Below are 8,770 nucleotides of genomic sequence, written 5' to 3' on the forward strand. Positions count from 1 at the left end.
TTCTTTAAAGTCTTTATATCAAAAATTATATGATAGGGACAATATCATATGCGTCACTAAATTGATGACGAGGTGTTTGGCAACTTGACACAATTCATTAAAGTCTTTATATTAATTATATGATAGGACAATATCATATGCGTCACTAAATTGATGACGAGGTGTTTGGCAACTTGACACAATCCATTAAAGTCTTTATATTAATTATATGATAGGACAATATCATATGCGTCACTAAATTGATGACGAGGTGTTTGGCTACAGGAAAAAATCATTTATTTATCGAATCATCAAGCAAAGGATAAGCTTCAGTGGATCGCAGTATGGCAGCTGCTCAACCACTTACAACACCTTGCCTGTTACAAAGTCGTTTACAATTGATTCTAGGCTTTGTCATTGTATTAAATAATGCTTTTATATGTAACTAGCGCGGCATCAGGTGATCGAAGATCCTCCTAATTTACTATGTTACAAATTACATTGGCATCACATCCATTGTCGTTTATAAAATAAATTATAAACTTTAAATGGTTTAGAAGCCATACAATGCAAATTGCCCCTTATTTATCATTGCAGTCCAGCACGGATACGACCTTAGAGGCGTTCAGGCATAATCCAACGGACGTAGCGTCATACCACTGTTCGCTCGAACAAGTATTGTGCCATTGGTCCGTACCTGCGGTTCCTCTCGTACTACGCAGGAATGCTGTCGCAACAACGTTTTGTCATTAGTAGGGTAAAACTAACCTGTCTCACGACGGTCTAAACCCAGCTCACGTTCCCTTGCATGGGTGAACAATCCAACGCTTGGTGAATTTTGCTTCACAATGATAGGAAGAGCCGACATCGAAGGATCAAAAAGCGACGTCGCTATGAACGCTTGGCCGCCACAAGCCAGTTATCCCTATGGTAACTTTCTGACACCTCTTGTTAAAAACTCTTTAAACCAAAAGGATCGATAGGCCGAGCTTTTGCTGTCCCTGTGTGTACTGAACACCGAGATCAAGTCAGCATTTGCCCTTTTGCTCTATGTGTGGTTTCTGTCCGCACTGAGCTGGCCTTGGGACACCTCCGTTATTATTTGAGAGATGTACCGCCCCAGTCAAACTCCCTACCTGGCAATGTCCTTGAATTGGATCATACCTGAGTAATTGGAGTTATACCAAATTTTCAAATCAAAAATACATAAATGCATCGTTTTATTAAAGAATTTGTTTGCGATTATATAACAAACTCGTGATACTTTGATCAAGAAGCTTGCATCAAAACCCAATACCATAAGATATAATAAATATATCCGTATAATGGCTAGGAAATGATACACGTTCCATTTAATCAAGTAAGTAAGGAAACAATAAGAGTAGTGGTATTTCATTGACGATACCAAACCGAGGTCTAATATCTCCCACTTATTCTACACCTCTTATGTCTCCTTACACTGCCAGATTAGAGTCAAGCTCAAAAGGTCTTCTTTCCCCGCTAATTATTCCAAGCCCGTTCCCTTGGCTGTGGTTTCGCTAGATAGTAGATAGGGACAGTAGGAATCTCGTTAATCCATTCATGCGCGTCACTAATTAGATGACGAGGCATTTGGCTACCTTAAGAGAGTCATAGTTACTCCCGCCGTTGACCCGCGCTTACTTGAATTTCTTCACTTTGACATTCAGAGCACTGGGCAGAAATCACATTGTGTCAACACCCGCTAGGGCCATCACAATGCTTTGTTTTAATTAGACAGTCGGATTCCCCAAGTCCGTGCCAGTTCTGAATTGATTGTTAATTGATAATCGTTATAATTGATAAGAACTAATTGGTTTAACCCAAATAGTATTCTTAAAAATTTTAGCAAGAAAGTTCCACAATTGGCTACGTAACTAAACTATCCGGGGAACAAGTAACTAACATAAATGCTAGAAACTCTATTTACCCAGAACGAGCACATAAACCATGTTATTGTTTCCCAATCAAGCCCGACTATCTCAATCTTCAGAGCCAATCCTTATCCCGAAGTTACGGATCTAATTTGCCGACTTCCCTTACCTACATTATTCTATCGACTAGAGACTCTTCACCTTGGAGACCAGCTGCGGATATTGGTACGGCCTGTTGAGAAGTTTGCGTGTCCCCACCATAAATTTTCAAGGTCCGAGGAGAAAATATCGACACAACAGTATATGTCATGCTCTTCTAGCCCATCTACCATATCTCTCTGCGAAAGACTTCCATGGTAGTACGGCTATAAAACAGAAAGAAAACTCTTCCGATATCTCTCGACGGCTTCTTTATGGTCGTTCCTGTTGCCAGGATGAGCACGAGGCCCATATTTAATAACAAACGGATACTCAACAGGTTACGGAATTGGAACCGTATTCCCTTTCGTTCAAAATTATTCAAGTGTATTATATTCGCTTTGTTTATATAGTTAGGCATTTTTGTTTTACTTGAAAATTTTCGGCTTTCGCCTTGAACTTAGGACCGACTAACTCGTGATCAACCACTGTTCACACGAAACCCTTCTCCACTTCAGTCCTCCAAGGTCTCATTCGATTATTTGCTACTACCACCAAGATCTGTACCAATGGCAGCTCCATGCAGGCTTACGCCAAACACTTCTACGCATACCATTGTACCTTCCTACTCACTAAAGTTTCAAAATTTATATCACAAGTAATATAAATCATCTACTTTAGCGGTAATGTATAGGTATACAACTTAAGCGCCATCCATTTTAAGGGCTAGTTGCTTCGGCAGGTGAGTTGTTACACACTCCTTAGCGGATTTCGACTTCCATGATCACCGTCCTGCTGTTTTAAGCAACCAACGCCTTTCATGGTATCTGCATGAGTTGTTAATTTGGGCACCGTAACATTACGTTTGGTTCATCCCACAGCGCCAGTTCTGCTTACCAAAAGTGGCCCACTGGGCACATTATATCATAACCTTGAACTTCATATCAAGAAAGTTAAGGTTCTTACCCATTTAAAGTTTGAGAATAGGTTAAGATCGTTTCGACCCTAAGGCCTCTAATCATTCGCTTTACCAGATAAGATTATTTTATATAATATTAAAATGCACCAGCTATCCTGAGGGAAACTTCGGAAGGAACCAGCTACTAGATGGTTCGATTGGTCTTTCGCCCCTATACTCAATTCTGACAATCGATTTGCACGTCAGAACTGTTTCGGTCTTCCATCAGGGTTTCCCCTGACTTCAACCTGATCAAGTATAGTTCACCATCTTTCGGGTCACAGCATATATGCTCAAGGTACGTTCCAGTTAGAGGCATAAATAATATAAATATACATTATACATAACTATATAGAACGCCCCGGGATTGTGTTAATTAGCTATAAATAGCTAAAAAACTAATCCCATTATTAGTCAAGTTAATTACGCTATTAGGTTTACATCCCAATAACTTGCACATATGTTAGACTCCTTGGTCCGTGTTTCAAGACGGGTCCCGAAGGTATCCTGAATCTTTCGCATTGTTAATCATACAAGAGCATATAATAAACACAAAAATCAATGATAATTATGCCATTATATAATTCCGAAAAATTAACGCTCTGTAATAATATAAATCTATCAGCACTTTATCAAATTAATAACATTTATTCTGTGTTAAAATGCAAGCAATTTAATTGGAATAAACTATAAGTTATATTTTATGATAAATTTGGGATATGCTAATAGATTACAATGTCCTTATATGGAAAAAATGCACATTATTCTTAATAATATTATTTAAATATTACAATTTTAATGATGAATTTTCCATAACGGATATTCAGGTTCATCGGGCTTAACCTCTAAGCAGTTTCACGTACTGTTTAACTCTCTATTCAGAGTTCTTTTCAACTTTCCCTCACGGTACTTGTTTACTATCGGTCTCATGGTTATATTTAGTTTTAGATGGAGTTTACCACCCACTTAGTGCTGCACTATCAAGCAACACGACTCTTTGGAAACATCATCTAGCAATCATTAACGTTATACGGGCCTGGCACCCTCTATGGGTAAATGGCCTCATTTAAGAAGGACTTAAATCATTAATTTCTCATACTAGAATATTGACGCTCCATACACTGCATCTCACATTTGCCATATAGACAAAGTGACTTAGTGCTGAACTGTTTTCTTTTCGCTCGCCGCTACTAAGAAAATCCTTGTTAGTTTCTTTTCCTCCCCTAATTAATATGCTTAAATTCAGGGGGTAGTCCCATATGAGTTGAGGTTGTATATATAACTATATTTTGCCATAAATTCTTTATATATAATGATAAAACAATCAATTAAATTCGTTATAAATAGTTCCAATAGTTCTTGTAAGCAAAGTCATTTTTATCCATTTAACGAACCAACGAAGAATAATAACAAAACCAAGATTTTTCTTTTTCCGAATCATTAATAAGAGACAATTCTAGATGAAAATATTTCAATTTTTTATGCTAGACATTTCTCAGTATTATTTGATTGAAAAAGAAAATATTTCTCTTCGTTTTTCACATTCAAATGTGAGATAATGTTTTTCATTTCTTTTTTAATATTATGAATAAAATCATTATTTAATCCAATAATATACCATATGCTTATAAAAATTTATAAACAACTTAATTAGCATAGTCTTACAACCCTCAACCATATGTAGTCCAAGCAGCACTATAAAATTAATTAAAGTACATAACAGCATGGACTGCGATATGCGTTCAAAATGTCGATGTTCATGTGTCCTGCAGTTCACACGATGACGCACAGTTTGCTGCGTTCTTCATCGACCCATGAGCCGAGTGATCCACCGCTTAGAGTTTTATAATTCAATTTTATATAATGTCAATATTGTTTTTATTGAAAGAAATTAAAAATACACCATTTTACTGGCATATATCAATTCCTTCAATAAATTTATTTTTATACCTAAAATAAATGTTGCGAAATGTCTTAGTTTCATATAAGCATTATGTATCATAATAATCTGGTTATGGTTTGCTATTTTGGGTGACACATACTGCAAATTTATATAAAACATTAACCTGATGGATGACAGGTACAAACATTGTATATTTTAGGTTGTTGCATTAGCCAACGTATGCTCATAACATAGATGAACAATACATATTCGCAACGCGTGTATATTATGGTCCATATACACACACACTTATTTTGATTACCACACATTCAAAATTATTTTTATTTTAATTCGACTTCTACTTTCGAATTTAGTTTAGTTTCTTCGATTTCCATTTTCGAGAATTTGTTTTTATAGGAAACGCCGTTGTTGTAGTAAGTACTGCCACAAATACGCACAGCAACATTAATAATGTTAAAGTCTTTTATGAGGTTGCCAAGCCCCACATATAAAATAAAAGCCATCTTCATTTTATTTTGACTTTAACTTTTGATTCCGTGGAATCATTTTGTAATATTTTTATTTTGGTAAATTGTATTTATTTGTATTATAACAAATATTTATTAACGATAAGGATATTATACAATAATGATCCTTCCGCAGGTTCACCTACGGAAACCTTGTTACGACTTTACTTCCTCTAAATAATCAAGTTCGGTCAACTTTTGCGAAACAACCGTAACACGCAAGGCGTCACAGTGATCACGTCCGGAGACCTCACTAAATAATTCAATCGGTAGTAGCGACGGGCGGTGTGTACAAAGGGCAGGGACGTAATCAATGCGAGTTAATGACTCACACTTACTGGGAATTCCAAGTTCATGTGAACAGTTTCAGTTCACAATCCCAAGCATGAAAGTGGTTCAGCGGTTTACCCGGACCTCTCGGTCTAGGAAATACACGTTGATACTTTCATTGTAGCGCGCGTGCAGCCCAGGACATCTAAGGGCATCACAGACCTGTTATTGCTCAATCTCATTATTGCTAGACGCAATTTGTCCATTTAAGAAGCTAGTGTCCTTATAATGGGACAAACCAACAGGTACGGCTCCACTTACATAAACACATTCAAACACAATAAACATTTTACTGCCACCATGAATGAAGGCTACATAAGCTTCAGCACCATAATCCTGAAGATATCTATTTAATATATTTGAGTCTCGTTCGTTATCGAATTAACCAGACAAATCACTCCACGAACTAAGAACGGCCATGCACCACCACCCATAGATTCGAGAAAGAGCTATCAATCTGTCTTACACACTTATGTTCGGACCTGGTAAGTTTTCCCGTGTTGAGTCAAATTAAGCCGCAGGCTCCACTCCTGGTGGTGCCCTTCCGTCAATTCCTTTAAGTTTCAGCTTTGCAACCATACTTCCCCCGGAGCCCAAAAGCTTTGGTTTCCCGGGAAGCGACTGAGAGAGCCATAAAAGTAGCTACACCCAATTGCTAGCTGGCATCGTTTATGGTTAGAACTAGGGCGGTATCTGATCGCCTTCGAACCTCTAACTTTCGTTCTTGATTAATGAAACATCTTTGGCAAATGCTTTCGCTTAAGTTAGTCTTACGACGGTCCAAGAATTTCACCTCTCGCGTCGTAATACTAATGCCCCCAAACTGCTTCTATTAATCATTACCTCTTGATCTGAAAACCAATGAAAGCAGAACAGAGGTCTTATTTCATTATCCCATGCACAGAATATTCAGGCATTTGAAGCCTGCTTTAAGCACTCTAATTTGTTCAAAGTAATAGTACCGGCCCACAATAACACTCGTTTAGAGCACTAGTGCAGGTTTTTAAATAGGAGGAACATATGAAAAAATACAAGTATTTAATCACATATAAGAACTCCACCGGTAATACGCTTACATACATAAAGGTATAGTACTAACCACAATTGTAAGTTGTACTACCCGTATGAAGCACAAGTTCAACTACGAACGTTTTAACCGCAACAACTTTAATATACGCTATTGGAGCTGGAATTACCGCGGCTGCTGGCACCAGACTTGCCCTCCAATTGGTCCTTGTTAAAGGATTTAAAGTGTACTCATTCCAATTACAGGGCCTCGGATATGAGTCCTGTATTGTTATTTTTCGTCACTACCTCCCCGAGCTGGGAGTGGGTAATTTACGCGCCTGCTGCCTTCCTTAGATGTGGTAGCCGTTTCTCAGGCTCCCTCTCCGGGAATCGAACCCTGATTCCCGTTACCCGTTGCAACCATGGTAGTCCTAGATACTACCATCAAAAGTTGATAGGGAGACATTTGAAAGATCTGTCGTCGGTACAAGACCATACGATCTGCATGTTATCTAGAGTTCAACCAATATAACGATCTTGCGATCGCTTGGTTTTAGCCTAATAAAAGCACATGTCCCATAAGGTTCATGTTTTAATTGCATGTATTAGCTCTAGAATTACCACAGTTATCCAAGTAACTGTTAACGATCTAAGGAACCATAACTGAATAATGAGCCTTTTGCGGGTTTCACTTTTAATTCGTGTGTACTTAGACATGCATGGCTTAATCTTTGAGACAAGCATATAACTACTGGCAGGATCAACCAGAATAATGTTTTTCCTTCATATTCCATTCATATTTTTTGAATCGAAATAAGCAATATAATAGATATATAGATTTTTCACTTTATATAATTCATGATTTTTATTATATTGAATAAAATTCAATATTTCGCCTTTGGGTAAAATTTTAAATATATAAATATAAGTAAAAAATCTATTCGATTACGGGCATTTTTATATAGCATTCGTAATCCATATTTTCATTTTTAATTTATACTTGTTTTACCAATATAACAAGAATTTCATATAATTATTGTAATATATATGTTTCTATAATTTTATCTTTTTATATATACATATTTCATTATAAAATATCATTTATTTCCAACATACATAATTATTGTATCCACACATGTACAATTTTTGTTTAACCAATATAAATATTAAGTTAAATCATTTGCATTTTGAAGATAAATTTAAAATTTATCTCTTTTCATATATCTCTCTGGTAATATATAACAAAAACCAAGCGCATATGATAATATTTCCACATTTAATATATAATTTTATATTTCTTTCATAAGAATCCATTTTGTATTATACCGTAACGATATAATAATCCAACTATACGGCAGGTAATAAATTAATATTTGCCTGCCTCCAAAAATTAACGATAATATATGGAAACGATTTGTTATTCTATATATAATAGAAACTTGACTTTTGTTTCAACGATATTATCTAAAAAGCGTATATTCCTATTATCCGCGGAGCCAAGTCCCGTGTTCTATAGAACTGAGAAACAAATTTGTACGGATAATAATATACTTTATTTTATGTAACCAATATAAACATAATCCGAAATAAATATTTCGAATAATGCGGGAGGTCGGCAACCACTGCCTACCTATAGTAGTTTTTGAACCCGCTGTCCTCAAAGCGGGTATTTTCAATTCCGTTTGCCACCCAACATACGGTCTATTCTCTTATATATTAAGAGATTATAGGAACATTTCATTTTTTTCCATTATTCATATATAATATGATTATTTTTTTTTATACATATAATAAATATTAATTTTTATATGTTTATTATTTAATTTACTCATATAATTGCCAAATTCATATGAATACATAAGTTTTGAACAATATGAGAGGTCGGCAACCACTGCCTACCTATAGTAGTTTTGAACCCTCTGTCGTAATTCCGGTCGTTTACACTACTATACCCTCTCACTATAATGGCTTTTCTCTATAATACTAAGAGAATATGGGAATATCTCAGCATTTTTTCCCATATACATATAATAATTAACCATTTTCATATGTATAT

The 8,770-nt window shown here is 36.0% G+C and overlaps 3 non-coding genes across 3 annotated transcripts; all 3 read right to left on the reverse strand.

The window, feature by feature from the left end:
* Positions 1 to 282: 282 nt before the first annotated feature.
* LOC116802863 lies at positions 283 to 4,240 on the reverse strand. Its single transcript, XR_004363213.1, has one exon. It is a non-coding gene; the product is annotated as a large subunit ribosomal RNA (ribosomal RNA).
* Positions 4,241 to 4,631: 391 nt separating this feature from the next.
* On the reverse strand, positions 4,632 to 4,810 carry LOC116802866. The gene has a single exon (XR_004363215.1). It is a non-coding gene; the product is annotated as a 5.8S ribosomal RNA (ribosomal RNA).
* Positions 4,811 to 5,495: 685 nt separating this feature from the next.
* LOC116802861 lies at positions 5,496 to 7,485 on the reverse strand. Its single transcript, XR_004363211.1, has one exon. It is a non-coding gene; the product is annotated as a small subunit ribosomal RNA (ribosomal RNA).
* Positions 7,486 to 8,770: the final 1,285 nt, after the last annotated feature.

This window comes from Drosophila sechellia, unplaced genomic scaffold (assembly GCF_004382195.2).
Source record: "Drosophila sechellia strain sech25 unplaced genomic scaffold, ASM438219v1 U_238, whole genome shotgun sequence".
NCBI classification, from domain to species: Eukaryota; Metazoa; Arthropoda; class Insecta; order Diptera; family Drosophilidae; genus Drosophila; species Drosophila sechellia.